Below are 16045 nucleotides of genomic sequence, written 5' to 3'. Positions count from 1 at the left end.
TCGGGGTAATTGGTGCACGTTTGTCATTTTTCGCAAACGCTAACAGAACACGAACAAAGAAGAAACAGACAGGGCGGGCGCTACGAAGTTCGCAAGAGTGGCGGGTCGGGGTAATTGGTGCAGGTTTGTCATTTTTCGCAAGCGCTAACAGAACATGGACAAAGAAGAAACAGACAGGACGGGAGCTACGAAGTTCGCAAGAGTGGGGGGTTGGGATAATTGGTGCACGTTTGTCATTTTTCGCAAGCGCTAACAGAACACGCACAACGAAGGAACAGATAGGGCTGGCGCTACCAATTTCGAAAGAGTGGAGGGTCGGGCTAATTGGTGCACGTTTGTCATTTTTCGCAAACGCTAACAGAACACGGACAAAGAAATAGACAGGGCGGGCGCTACGAAGTTCGCAAGAGTGGCGAGTCGGGCTAATTTGTGCACGTTTGTCATTTTTCGCAAGCGCTAACAGAACACGGACAAAGAAGAAACAGACAGGGCGGGCGCTACCAATTTAGCAAGAGTGGCGAGTCGGGCTAATTGGTGCACTTTTGTCATTTTTCGCAAGCGCTAACAGAACACGGACAAAGAAATAGACAGGGCGGGCGCTACGAAGTTCGCAAGAGCAACGGGTCGGGCTAATTGGTGCACGTTTGTCATTTTTCGCAAACGCTAACAGAACACGAACAAAGAAGAAACAGACAGGGCGGGCGCTCCGAAGTTCGCAAGAGTGGCGGGTCGGGCTAATTGGTGCACGTTTGTCATTTTTCGCAAGGGCTAACAAAACACGGACAAAGAAGAAACAGACAGGGCGGGTGCTACGAAGTTCGCAAGAGTGGCGGGTCGGGCTAATTGGTGCACGTTTGTCATTTTTCGTAAGCGCTAACAGAACACAGACAAAAAAGAAACAGACTGGGCGGGCGCTACCAATTTCGCAAGAGTGGAGGGTCGGGCTAATTGGTGCACGTTTGTCAATTTTCGCAAACGCTAACAGAACACGGACAAAGAAATAGACAGGGCGGGCGCTACGAAGTTCGCAAGAGTGGCGAGTCGGGCTAATTGGTGCACGTTTGTCATTTTTCATAAGCGCTAACAGAACACGGACAAAGAAGAAACAGACAGGGCGGGCGCTACCAATTTAGCAAGAGTGGCGAGTCGGGCTAATTGGTGCACTTTTGTCATTTTTCGCAAGCGCTAACAGAACACGGACATAGAAGAAATAGACAGGGCGGGCGCTACGAAGTTCGCAAGAGCAACGGGTCGGGCTAATTGGTGCACGTTTGTCATTTTTGGCAAGCGCTAACAGAACACAGACAAAGAAAAAACAGACAGGGCGGGCGCTACCAATTGCGCAAGAGTGGCGGGTCGGGCTAACTGGTGCACGTTTGTCATTTTTCGCAAGCGCTAACAGAACGCGGACAAAGAAGGAACAGACAGGGCGGGCGCTACGAAGTTCGCAAGAGTGGCGGTTCGGGCTAATTGGTGCACGTTTGTCATTTTTCTCAAGCGCTAACAGAACACGGACAAAGAAGAAACAGACAGTGCGGGTGCTACGAAGTTCGCAAGAGTGGCGGGTCGGGCTAATTGGTGCACATTTGTCATTTTTCATAAGTGCTAACAGAACACAGACAAAAAATAAACAGACTGGGCGGGCGCTACCAATTTTACAAGAGTGGAGAATCGGGGTAATTGATGCACGTTTGTCATTTTTCGCAAACGCTAACAGAACACGAACAAAGAAGAAACAGACAGGGCGGGCGCTACCAATTTAGCAAGAGTGGCGAGTCAGGCTAATTGGTGCACTTTTGTCATTTTTCGCAAGCGCTAACAGAACACGGACATAGAAGAAATAGACAGGGCGGGCGCTACGAAGTTCGCAAGAGCGGCGGGTCGGGCTAATTGGTGCACGTTTGTCATTCTTCGCAAGCGCTAACAGAACACGGACAAAGAAAAAACAGACAGGGCGGGCGCTACCAATTTCGCAATAGTGGCGGGTCGGGCTAATTGGTGCACGTTTGTCATTTTTCGCAAGCGCTAACAGAACACGGACAAAGAAGAAACAGACAGGGCGGGCGCTACGAGTTTCGCAAGACGGCGGGTCGGGTTAATTGGTGCACGTTTGTCATTTTGCGCAAGCCCTAACAGAACACGGACAAAGAAGAAACAGACAGGGCGGGCGCTACGAAGTTCGAAAGAGTGGCGGGTCTGGCTAATTGGTGCACGTTTGTCATTTTTCGCAAGCGCTAACAGGACACGGACAAAGAAGGAACAAACAGGGCGAGCGCTACGAAGTTCGCAAGAGTGGTAGGTAGGTAGGTAAACTCTTTTATTGCGCCCAAAAACAGGGGACCATTCAAAGGACCGGTTGCGCTGACTTAGAGGAGGTCGGCGGGGATCCTTTGGGATGCCGCGGCCTCCACTGCGCGCTGGATAAGCCAGCGTTGGTCTGCTGGCTTGGAAGTACACAGGAGAGACTCCCACGTCTCTGGGGGTGTTTGCGTTGTCTGTGTTGTAATGTGTACAAGTCCACACCATGTGTATGAGTGTGGCCGGAGTTGAGCAGTGTTTACACATGGGGGCTATCTGTTCCGGAAAGATCCTGCTGTATAAGAGGGGGTGTGGGAAGCTGCCAGTTTGTAGTTTGCGCCATTGGACGGCCTCGCGTCTTGTTAGATCGCGGTGTGCGGGAGGATATGTGCACCTTTGGAGTCGGTAGTGCTGGAGTATGTCCGTGTAAGTGATGAGTAGAGAAGCGCGTGGGATATTAGTGTCAGCGGAAGCAGGGTGGCTGATCATACTCTCGGCTCGGCAGCTGAGATCTCGAGCGAGAGTGTGTGCCTGGGCGTTTCCGCTGAGCGACTCGTGGGCTGGAGCCCAAAGAAGTAAGCGAGATGTGGAAGAGGGTGCTGTAGAACGTAGAATGTGTAACGCCTGGCAAGAAATACGGCCAGCATCGTAATTGCGAATAGCCTGTTGAGAGTCACTGATGACGACTTTGGTATTAGGGTCGGCTAGCGCGAGCGCAATGGCAACCTCCTCAGCTGCGGTGACTGTTTCTGCATTGCGAATGCTGCAGGCTGTGTACCAGCTGCGGTGAGGGGCGAGAGCTACCGCCACCATCGCTGGCCTCGATGGATGGTAAGAGGCGTCCGTATACGTGACGTCCGGACGTCCGCTGAAGCGTTTCGCGAACTGACGAGCCCGGTCGGCCCCGTGAGAGTGGCGGATCGGGCTAATTGGTGGACGTTTGTCATTTTTCGCAAGCGCCAGCAGAACACGGACAAAGAAGGAACAGACAGGGCGGGCGCTACGAAGTTCGCAAGAGTGGCGGTTCGGGCTAATTGGTGCACGTTTGTCATTTTTCTCAAGTGCTAACAGAACACGGACAAAGAAGAAACAGACAGTGCGGGTGCTACGAAGTTCGCAAGAGTGGCGGGTCGGGCTAATTGGTGCACATTTGTCATTTTTCATAAGCGCTAACAGAACACAGACAAAAAATAAACAGACTGGGCGGGCGCTACCAATTTTGCAAGAGTGGAGAATCGGGGTAATTGATGCACGTTTGTCATTTTTCGCAAACGCTAACAGAACACGAACAAAGAAGAAACAGACAGGGCGGGCGCTACCAATTTAGCAAGAGTGGCGAGTCAGGCTAATTGGTGCACTTTTGTCATTTTTCGCAAGCGCTAACAGAACACGGACATAGAAGAAATAGACAGGGCGGGCGCTACGAAGTTCGCAAGAGCGGCGGGTCGGGCTAATTGGTGCACGTTTGTCATTCTTCGCAAGCGCTAACAGAACACGGACAAAGAAAAAACAGACAGGGCGGGCGCTACCAATTTCGCAATAGTGGCGGGTCGGGCTAATTGGTGCACGTTTGTCATTTTTCGCAAGCGCTAACAGAACACGGACAAAGAAGAAACAGACAGGGCGGGCGCTACGAATTTCGCAAGACGGCGGGTCGGGTTAATTGGTGCACGTTTGTCATTTTGCGCAAGCCCTAACAGAACACGGACAAAGAAGAAACAGACAGGGCGGGCGCTACGAAGTTCGAAAGAGTGGCGGGTCTGGCTAATTGGTGCACGTTTGTCATTTTTCGCAAGCGCTAACAGGACATGGACAAAGAAGGAACAAACAGGGCGAGCGCTACGAAGTTCGCAAGAGTGGTAGGTAGGTAGGTAAACTCTTTTATTGCGCCCAAAAACAGGGGACCAGTCAAAGGACCGGTTGCGCTGACTTAGAGGAGAGAGCGGGGATCCTTTGGGATGCCGCGGCCTCCACCGCGCGCAGGATAAGCCAGCGTTGGTCTGCTGGCTTGGAAGTACACAGGAGAGACTCCCACGTCTCTGGGGTGTTTGCGTTGTCTGTGTTGTAATGTGTACAAGTCCACACCATGTGTATGAGTGTGGCCGGAGTTGAGCAGTGTTTACACATGGGGGCTATCTGTTCCGGAAAGATCCTGCTGTATAAGAGGGGGTGTGGGAAGCTGCCAGTTTGTAGTTTGCGCCATTGGACGGCCTCGCGTCTTGTTAGATCGCGGTGTGCGGGAGGATATGTGCACCTTTGGAGTCGGTAGTGCTGGAGTATGTCCGTGTAAGTGGTGAGTAGAGAAGCGCGTGGGATATTAGTGTCAGCGCAAGCAGGGTGGCTGATCATACTCTCGGCTCGGCAGCTGAGATCTCGAGCGAGAGTGTGTGCCTGGGCGTTTCCGCTGAGCGACTCGTGGGCTGGAGCCCAAAGAACTAAGCGAGATGTGGAAGAGGGTGCTGTAGAACGTAGAATGTGTAACGCCTGGCAAGAAATACGGCCAGCATCGTAATTGCGAATAGCCTGTTGAGAGTCACTGATGACGACTTTGGTATTAGGGTCGGCTAGCGCGAGCGCAATGGCAACCTCCTCAGCTGCGGTGACTGTTTCTGCATTGCGAATGCTGCAGGCTGTGTACCAGCTGCGGTGAGGGGCGAGAGCTACCGCCACCATCGCTGGCCTCGATGGATGGTAAGAGGCGTCCGTATACGTGACGTCCGGACGTCCGCTGAAGCGTTTCGCGAACTGACGAGCCCGGTCGGCCCCGTGAGAGTGGCGGATCGGGCTAATTGGTGGACGTTTGTCATTTTTCGCAAGCGCCAGCAGAACACGGACAAAGAAGCAACAGACAGGGCGGGGGCTACGAAGTTCGCAAGAGTGGCGGTTCGGGCTAAGTGGCGCTCGTTTGTCATTTTTCGCAAGCGCTAACAGAACACGGAGAAAGAAGAAACAGACAGGGCGGGCGCTACGAAGTTCGCATGAGTGGCTGGTCGGGCTAATTGGTGCACGTTTGTCATTTTTCACAAGCGCTAACAGAACACGGACAAAAAAGAAACAGACAGGGCGGGCGCTACTGAGTTCGCAAGAGTGGCGTGTCGTGCTAATTTATTTATTTATTTATTTGAAAATACTGCAGCCCCATTCCAGGGGCTATAGCAGGAGTGGTTACATATATCATGCGGTGCAGTTGCGCGCATAAAGGGGTACATGGCAAAATGTGAAACAAACGCTGCATATAACATCATATAATGCTACGTCTCAATTTCGGACGCAAAATCAGACACAGAAAAGGCACGTATATTTCCATTTAAAGAGTTCCAACTCTCCACGGTACGCGGAAAAAAACTGTATTTGAAAGCGTTAGTACGGGCAAAAAAGGTTTGGATATTAAGATCGTGATGGCTCCTGGTTATAGATGGTTTTGAAAATGTGATATGCTTACTCTCTGAGAGGCAATTTGCAGAATGCACTATTGAGTGAAGAAGTTTTAAGGACTCAGTTTTCCGGCGGGATGCGAGCGGACTTAAGTTTAAGGAAGATATCGCAGATGAGGGTGAAAAATGAAAGTCGTAGCGGCGAAAAATAAATCTTACAGCTTTTCGTTGTACAGATTCTATTTGATCAATTTCACATTGCTTATATGGATTCCAAACATAGGAAGCGTATTCAAGAATAGGGCGAATTAAGAGTTTTATACATGACCAATTTCGTCTCTTTAGGAGCATACCGTACTGTGCGCCTCAAGTAACCTACCTTTTTAAAGCTTTAGCTGTGATATGATCGATGTGTTTTGACCATGACATATTCTGTGAAAAAACAACGCCAAGATATTTATATTCATGTACCCTTTGCAGGGATGAATAATCGTAATTAGAAGAGCATGAATAATTGTAATTAGAAGGGCATAGGCGGTTGGTGAAAGACATGACAACTGTTTTGCTGAAGTTGATTTTCATCTGCCACGTATTGCAACAATCACAGAAAATACCAAAAGACTCATTCAGAAGGAAGTGATCACTGACAGAGTTAATAGTGTGGTACAATACACAATCATCGGCGTATAGACGGATCTTTGAGGTTATACTGTCAGGCAAATCATTAATATAAAGTAAAAACAACAAAGGGCCAAGGACAGAGCCTTGGGGAACACCTGTGGTTACGTCAGCTTTCGAAGAATCGACGGAATTGAAGCGAACAGACTGGCAGCGGTGCGAGAGGAAATCGGCAATCCAGTCAACGAGTTGAGAGTTATTGAGAATGACTTTTAGTTTTCATAACAGTTTAGAGTGAAGAACCGTGTAAAAAGCTTTTGAGAAATCGATGAATATGGCATCGATTTGGTTACCGGCATCTATGCTGAGAAAAATGTCATGCGCCAATTCTGTTAACTGAGTCACTGTACTAAATCCCTTGCGAAACCCGTGTTGAGCCCTTGACAGAAGTTTAGTTGCTTCAAGAAATTCCATGATGTGTTTATAAATAATGTGCACGTTTGTCATTTTTCGCAAGCGCTAACAGAACACGGACAAAAAAAGACTGGGCGGGCGCTACCAATTTCGCAAGAGTGGCGGGTCGGGTAATTGGTGCGCGTTTGTCATTTTTCGCAAGCGCTAACAGAACACGGACAAAGAAGGAACAGATAGGGCGGGCGCTACGAAGATCGCAAGAGTGGCGAGTCGGGCTAATTGGTGCACGTTTGTCATTTTGCGCGAGCGCTAACAGAACACGGACAAAGAAGAAACAGACTGGGCGGGCGCTACTAATTTAGCAAGAGCGGCGGGTCGGGCTAATTGGTGCACGTTTGTCATTTTCGCCAGCGCTAACAGAACGTGGACAAAGAAGAAACAGACAGGGCGGGCGCTACGAAGTTCGCAAGAGTGGCGGGTCGGGCTAATTGGTGCACGTTTGTCATTTTTCTTAAGCGCTAACAGAACACAGACAAAAAAGAAACAGACTGGGCGGGCGCTACCAATTTCGCAAGAGTGGAGGGTCGGGCTAATTGGTGCACGTTTGTCATTTTTCGCAAGCGCTAACAGAACACGGACAAAAAAAGACTGGGCGGGCGCTACCAATTTCGCAAGAGTGGCGGGTCGGGTAATTGGTGCGCGTTTGTCATTTTTCGCAAGCGCTAACAGAACACGGACAAAGAAGGAACAGATAGGGCGGGCGCTACGAAGATCGCAAGAGTGGCGAGTCGGGCTAATTGGTGCACGTTTGTCCTTTTTCGCAAGCGCTAACAGAACACGCACAAGGAAGGAACAGCTAGGGCTGGCGCTACCAATTTCGAAAGAGTGGCGGGTTGGCCTAATTGGTGCACGTTTGTCATTTTTCGCAAGCGCTAACAGAACACGGACAAAGAAGAAACAGACAGGGCGGGTGCTACGAAGTTCGCAAGAGTGGCGGGTCGGGCTAATTGGTGCACGTTTGTCATTTTTCTTAAGCGCTAACAGAACACAGACAAAAAAGAAACAGACTGGGCGGGCGCTACCAATTTCGCAAGAGTGGAGGGTCGGGCTAATTGGTGCACGTTTGTCATTTTTCGCAAACGCTAACAGAACACGGACAAAGAAGAAACAGACAGGGCGGGCGCTACGAAGTTCGCAAGAGTGGCGGGTCGGGCTAATTGGTGCACTTTTGTCATTTTCGCCAGCGCTAACAGAACATGGACAAAGAAGAAACAGACAGGACGGGAGCTACGAAGTTCGCAAGAGTGGCGGGTCGGGATAATTGGTGCACGTTTGTCATTTTTCGCAAGCGCTAACAGAACACGCACAAGGAAGGAACAGATAGGGCTGGCGCTACCAATTTCGAAAGAGTGGCGGGTTGGGCTAATTGGTGCACGTTTGTCATTTTTCGCAAGCGCTAACAGAACACGGACAAAGAAGAAACAGACAGCGCGGGTGCTACGAAGTTCGCAAGAGTGGCGGGTCGGGCTAATTGGTGCACGTTTGTCATTTTTCTTAAGCGCTAACAGAACACAGACAAAAAAGAAACAGACTGGGCGGGCGCTACCAATTTCGCAAGAGTGGAGGGTCCGGCTAATTGGTGCGCGTTTGTCATTTTTCGCAAGCGCTAACAGAACACGGACAAAGAAGGAACAGATAGGGCGGGCGCTACGAAGTTCGCAAGAGTGGCGAGTCGGGCTAATTGGTGCACGTTTGTCATTTTGCGCGAGCGCTAACAGAACACGGACAAAGAAGAAACAGACTGGGCGGGCGCTACTAATTTAGCAAGAGCGGCGGGTCGGGCTAATTGGTGCACGTTTGTCATTTTCGCCAGCGCTAACAGAACATGGACAAAGAAGAAACAGACAGGACGGGAGCTACGAAGTTCGCAAGAGTGGCGGGTCGGGATAATTGGTGCACGTTTGTCATTTTTCGCAAGCGCTAACAGAACACGCACAAGGAAGGAACAGATAGGGCTGGCGCTACCAATTTCGAAAGAGTGGCGGGTTGGGCTAATTGGTGCACGTTTGTCATTTTTCGCAAGCGCTAACAGAACACGGACAAAGAAGAAACAGACAGGGGGGTGCTACGAAATTCGCAAGAGTGGCGGGTCGGGCTAATTGGTGCACGTTTGTCATTTTTCTTAAGCGCTAACAGAACACAGACAAAAAAGAAACAGACTGGGCGGGCGCTACCAATTTCGCAAGAGTGGAGGGTCGGGCTAATTGGTGCACGTTTGTCATTTTTCGCAAACGCTAACAGAACACGGACAAAGAAGAAACAGACAGGGCGGGCGCTACGAAGTTCGCAAGAGTGGCGACTCGGGCTAATTTGTGCACGTTTGTCATATTTCGCAAGCGCTAACAGAACACGGACAAAGAAGAAACAGACAGGGCGGGCGCTACCAATTTAGCAAGAGTGGCGAGTCGGGCTAATTGGTGCACTTTTGTCATTTTTCGCAAGCGCTAACAGAACACGGACATAGAAGAAATAGACAGGGTGGGCGCTACGAAGTTCGCAAGAGCGGCGGGTCGGGCTAATTGGTGCACGTTTGTCATTTTTCGCAAGCGCTAACAGAACACAGACAAAAAAAACAGACAGGGCGGGCGCTACCAATTGCGCAAGAGTGGCGGGTCGGGCTAATTGGTGCACGTTTGTCATTTTTCGCAAGCGCTAACAGAACGCGGACAAAGAAGGAACAGACAAGGCGGGCGCTACGAAGTTCGTAAGAGTGGCGGTTCGGGCTAATTGGTGCACGTTTGTCATTTTTCTCAAGCGCTAACAGAACGCGGACAAAGAAGAAACAGACAGTGCGGGTGCTACGAAGTTCGCAAGAGTGGCGGGTCGGGCTAATTGGTGCACGTTTGTCATTTTTCATAAGCGCTAACAGAACACAGACAAAAAAGAAACAGACTGGGCGGGCGCTACCAATTTTGCAAGAGTGGAGGGTCGGGGTAATTGGTGCACGTTTGTCATTTTTCGCAAACGCTAACAGAACACGAACAAAGAAGAAACAGACAGGGCGGGCGCTACGAAGTTCGCAAGAGTGGCGGGTCGGGGTAATTGGTGCAGGTTTGTCATTTTTCGCAAGCGCTAACAGAACATGGACAAAGAAGAAACAGACAGGACGGGAGCTACGAAGTTCGCAAGAGTGGGGGTTTGGGAGAATTGGTGCACGTTTGTCATTTTTCGCAAGCGCTAACAGAACACGCACAACGAAGGAACAGATAGGGCTGGCGCTACCAATTTCGAAAGAGTGGAGGGTCGGGCTAATTGGTGCACGTTTGTCATTTTTCGCAAACGCTAACAGAACACGGACAAAGAAATAGACAGGGCGGGCGCTACGAAGTTCGCAAGAGTGGCGAGTCGGGCTAATTTGTGCACGTTTGTCATTTTTCGCAAGCGCTAACAGAACACGGACAAAGAAGAAACAGACAGGGCGGGCGCTACCAATTTAGCAAGAGTGGCGAGTCGGGCTAATTGGTGCACTTTTGTCATTTTTCGCAAGCGCTAACAGAACACGGACAAAGAAATAGACAGGGCGGGCGCTACGAAGTTCGCAAGAGCAACGGGTCGGGCTAATTGGTGCACGTTTGTCATTTTTCGCAAACGCTAACAGAACACGAACAAAGAAGAAACAGACAGGGCGGGCGCTACGAAGTTCGCAAGAGTGGCGGGTCGGGCTAATTGGTGCACGTTTGTCATTTTTCGCAAGGGCTAACAAAACACGGACAAAGAAGAAACAGACAGGGCGGGTGCTACGAAGTTCGCAAGAGTGGCGGGTCGGGCTAATTGGTGCACGTTTGTCATTTTTCGTAAGCGCTAACAGAACACAGACAAAAAAGAAACAGACTGGGCGGGCGCTACCAATTTCGCAAGAGTGGAGGGTCGGGCTAATTGGTGCACGTTTGTCAATTTTCGCAAACGCTAACAGAACACGGACAAAGAAATAGACAGGGCGGGCGCTACGAAGTTCGCAAGAGTGGCGGGTCGGGATAATTGGTGCACGTTTGTCCTTTTTCGCAAGCGCTAACAGAACACGCACAAGGAAGGAACAGCTAGGGCTGGCGCTACCAATTTCGAAAGAGTGGCGGGTTGGCCTAATTGGTGCACGTTTGTCATTTTTCGCAAGCGCTAACAGAACACGGACAAAGAAGAAACAGACAGGGCGGGTGCTACGAAGTTCGCAAGAGTGGCGGGTCGGGCTAATTGGTGCACGTTTGTCATTTTTCTTAAGCGCTAACAGAACACAGACAAAAAAGAAACAGACTGGGCGGGCGCTACCAATTTCGCAAGAGTGGAGGGTCGGGCTAATTGGTGCACGTTTGTCATTTTTCGCAAACGCTAACAGAACACGGACAAAGAAGAAACAGACAGGGCGGGCGCTGCGAAGTTCGCAAGAGTGGCGAGTCGGGCTAATTTGTGCACGTTTGTCATATTTCGCAAGCGCTAACAGAACACAGACAAAGAAAAAACAGACAGGGCGGGCGCTACCAATTGCGCAAGAGTGGCGGGTCGGGCTAATTGGTGCACTTTTGTCATTTTCGCCAGCGCTAACAGAACATGGACAAAGAAGAAACAGACAGGACGGGAGCTACGAAGTTCGCAAGAGTGGCGGGTCGGGATAATTGGTGCACGTTTGTCATTTTTCGCAAGCGCTAACAGAACACGCACAAGGAAGGAACAGATAGGGCTGGCGCTACCAATTTCGAAAGAGTGGCGGGTTGGGCTAATTGGTGCACGTTTGTCATTTTTCGCAAGCGCTAACAGAACACGGACAAAGAAGAAACAGACAGCGCGGGTGCTACGAAGTTCGCAAGAGTGGCGGGTCGGGCTAATTGGTGCACGTTTGTCATTTTTCTTAAGCGCTAACAGAACACAGACAAAAAAGAAACAGACTGGGCGGGCGCTACCAATTTCGCAAGAGTGGAGGGTCCGGCTAATTGGTGCGCGTTTGTCATTTTTCGCAAGCGCTAACAGAACACGGACAAAGAAGGAACAGATAGGGCGGGCGCTACGAAGTTCGCAAGAGTGGCGAGTCGGGCTAATTGGTGCACGTTTGTCATTTTGCGCGAGCGCTAACAGAACACGGACAAAGAAGAAACAGACTGGGCGGGCGCTACTAATTTAGCAAGAGCGGCGGGTCGGGCTAATTGGTGCACGTTTGTCATTTTCGCCAGCGCTAACAGAACATGGACAAAGAAGAAACAGACAGGACGGGAGCTACGAAGTTCGCAAGAGTGGCGGGTCGGGATAATTGGTGCACGTTTGTCATTTTTCGCAAGCGCTAACAGAACACGCACAAGGAAGGAACAGATAGGGCTGGCGCTACCAATTTCGAAAGAGTGGCGGGTTGGGCTAATTGGTGCACGTTTGTCATTTTTCGCAAGCGCTAACAGAACACGGACAAAGAAGAAACAGACAGGGGGGTGCTACGAAATTCGCAAGAGTGGCGGGTCGGGCTAATTGGTGCACGTTTGTCATTTTTCTTAAGCGCTAACAGAACACAGACAAAAAAGAAACAGACTGGGCGGGCGCTACCAATTTCGCAAGAGTGGAGGGTCGGGCTAATTGGTGCACGTTTGTCATTTTTCGCAAACGCTAACAGAACACGGACAAAGAAGAAACAGACAGGGCGGGCGCTACGAAGTTCGCAAGAGTGGCGACTCGGGCTAATTTGTGCACGTTTGTCATATTTCGCAAGCGCTAACAGAACACGGACAAAGAAGAAACAGACAGGGCGGGCGCTACCAATTTAGCAAGAGTGGCGAGTCGGGCTAATTGGTGCACTTTTGTCATTTTTCGCAAGCGCTAACAGAACACGGACATAGAAGAAATAGACAGGGTGGGCGCTACGAAGTTCGCAAGAGCGGCGGGTCGGGCTAATTGGTGCACGTTTGTCATTTTTCGCAAGCGCTAACAGAACACAGACAAAAAAAACAGACAGGGCGGGCGCTACCAATTGCGCAAGAGTGGCGGGTCGGGCTAATTGGTGCACGTTTGTCATTTTTCGCAAGCGCTAACAGAACGCGGACAAAGAAGGAACAGACAAGGCGGGCGCTACGAAGTTCGTAAGAGTGGCGGTTCGGGCTAATTGGTGCACGTTTGTCATTTTTCTCAAGCGCTAACAGAACGCGGACAAAGAAGAAACAGACAGTGCGGGTGCTACGAAGTTCGCAAGAGTGGCGGGTCGGGCTAATTGGTGCACGTTTGTCATTTTTCATAAGCGCTAACAGAACACAGACAAAAAAGAAACAGACTGGGCGGGCGCTACCAATTTTGCAAGAGTGGAGGGTCGGGGTAATTGGTGCACGTTTGTCATTTTTCGCAAACGCTAACAGAACACGAACAAAGAAGAAACAGACAGGGCGGGCGCTACGAAGTTCGCAAGAGTGGCGGGTCGGGGTAATTGGTGCAGGTTTGTCATTTTTCGCAAGCGCTAACAGAACATGGACAAAGAAGAAACAGACAGGACGGGAGCTACGAAGTTCGCAAGAGTGGGGGTTTGGGAGAATTGGTGCACGTTTGTCATTTTTCGCAAGCGCTAACAGAACACGCACAACGAAGGAACAGATAGGGCTGGCGCTACCAATTTCGAAAGAGTGGAGGGTCGGGCTAATTGGTGCACGTTTGTCATTTTTCGCAAACGCTAACAGAACACGGACAAAGAAATAGACAGGGCGGGCGCTACGAAGTTCGCAAGAGTGGCGAGTCGGGCTAATTTGTGCACGTTTGTCATTTTTCGCAAGCGCTAACAGAACACGGACAAAGAAGAAACAGACAGGGCGGGCGCTACCAATTTAGCAAGAGTGGCGAGTCGGGCTAATTGGTGCACTTTTGTCATTTTTCGCAAGCGCTAACAGAACACGGACAAAGAAATAGACAGGGCGGGCGCTACGAAGTTCGCAAGAGCAACGGGTCGGGCTAATTGGTGCACGTTTGTCATTTTTCGCAAACGCTAACAGAACACGAACAAAGAAGAAACAGACAGGGCGGGCGCTACGAAGTTCGCAAGAGTGGCGGGTCGGGCTAATTGGTGCACGTTTGTCATTTTTCGCAAGGGCTAACAAAACACGGACAAAGAAGAAACAGACAGGGCGGGTGCTACGAAGTTCGCAAGAGTGGCGGGTCGGGCTAATTGGTGCACGTTTGTCATTTTTCGTAAGCGCTAACAGAACACAGACAAAAAAGAAACAGACTGGGCGGGCGCTACCAATTTCGCAAGAGTGGAGGGTCGGGCTAATTGGTGCACGTTTGTCAATTTTCGCAAACGCTAACAGAACACGGACAAAGAAATAGACAGGGCGGGCGCTACGAAGTTCGCAAGAGTGGCGAGTCGGGCTAATTGGTGCACGTTTGTCATTTTTCATAAGCGCTAACAGAACACGGACAAAGAAGAAACAGACAGGGCGGGCGCTACCAATTTAGCAAGAGTGGCGAGTCGGGCTAATTGGTGCACTTTTGTCATTTTTCGCAAGCGCTAACAGAACACGGACATAGAAGAAATAGACAGGGCGGGCGCTACGAAGTTCGCAAGAGCAACGGGTCGGGCTAATTGGTGCACGTTTGTCATTTTTGGCAAGCGCTAACAGAACACAGACAAAGAAAAAACAGACAGGGCGGGCGCTACCAATTGCGCAAGAGTGGCGGGTCGGGCTAACTGGTGCACGTTTGTCATTTTTCGCAAGCGCTAACAGAACGCGGACAAAGAAGGAACAGACAGGGCGGGCGCTACGAAGTTCGCAAGAGTGGCGGTTCGGGCTAATTGGTGCACGTTTGTCATTTTTCTCAAGCGCTAACAGAACACGGACAAAGAAGAAACAGACAGTGCGGGTGCTGCGAAGTTCGCAAGAGTGGCGGGTCGGGCTAATTGGTGCACATTTGTCATTTTTCATAAGTGCTAACAGAACACAGACAAAAAATAAACAGACTGGGCGGGCGCTACCAATTTTACAAGAGTGGAGAATCGGGGTAATTGATGCACGTTTGTCATTTTTCGCAAACGCTAACAGAACACGAACAAAGAAGAAACAGACAGGGCGGGCGCTACCAATTTAGCAAGAGTGGCGAGTCAGGCTAATTGGTGCACTTTTGTCATTTTTCGCAAGCGCTAACAGAACACGGACATAGAAGAAATAGACAGGGCGGGCGCTACGAAGTTCGCAAGAGCGGCGGGTCGGGCTAATTGGTGCACGTTTGTCATTCTTCGCAAGCGCTAACAGAACACGGACAAAGAAAAAACAGACAGGGCGGGCGCTACCAATTTCGCAATAGTGGCGGGTCGGGCTAATTGGTGCACGTTTGTCATTTTTCGCAAGCGCTAACAGAACACGGACAAAGAAGAAACAGACAGGGCGGGCGCTACGAGTTTCGCAAGACGGCGGGTCGGGTTAATTGGTGCACGTTTGTCATTTTGCGCAAGCCCTAACAGAACACGGACAAAGAAGAAACAGACAGGGCGGGCGCTACGAAGTTCGAAAGAGTGGCGGGTCTGGCTAATTGGTGCACGTTTGTCATTTTTCGCAAGCGCTAACAGGACACGGACAAAGAAGGAACAAACAGGGCGAGCGCTACGAAGTTCGCAAGAGTGGTAGGTAGGTAGGTAAACTCTTTTATTGCGCCCAAAAACAGGGGACCATTCAAAGGACCGGTTGCGCTGACTTAGAGGAGGTCGGCGGGGATCCTTTGGGATGCCGCGGCCTCCACCGCGCGCTGGATAAGCCAGCGTTGGTCTGCTGGCTTGGAAGTACACAGGAGAGACTCCCACGTCTCTGGGGGTGTTTGCGTTGTCTGTGTTGTAATGTGTACAAGTCCACACCATGTGTATGAGTGTGGCCGGAGTTGAGCAGTGTTTACACATGGGGGCTATCTGTTCCGGAAAGATCCTGCTGTATAAGAGGGGGTGTGGGAAGCTGCCAGTTTGTAGTTTGCGCCATTGGACGGCCTCGCGTCTTGTTAGATCGCGGTGTGCGGGAGGATATGTGCACCTTTGGAGTCGGTAGTGCTGGAGTATGTCCGTGTAAGTGATGAGTAGAGAAGCGCGTGGGATATTAGTGTCAGCGGAAGCAGGGTGGCTGATCATACTCTCGGCTCGGCAGCTGAGATCTCGAGCGAGAGTGTGTGCCTGGGCGTTTCCGCTGAGCGACTCGTGGGCTGGAGCCCAAAGAAGTAAGCGAGATGTGGAAGAGGGTGCTGTAGAACGTAGAATGTGTAACGCCTGGCAAGAAATACGGCCAGCATCGTAATTGCGAATAGCCTGTTGAGAGTCACTGATGACGACTTTGGTATTAGGGTCGGCTAGC

The sequence above is a fragment of the Amblyomma americanum genome, chromosome 4 (assembly GCF_052857255.1).
Source record: "Amblyomma americanum isolate KBUSLIRL-KWMA chromosome 4, ASM5285725v1, whole genome shotgun sequence".
NCBI lineage: Eukaryota > Metazoa > Arthropoda > Arachnida > Ixodida > Ixodidae > Amblyomma > Amblyomma americanum.
Note: the sequence above shows the minus strand (reverse complement) of the source record.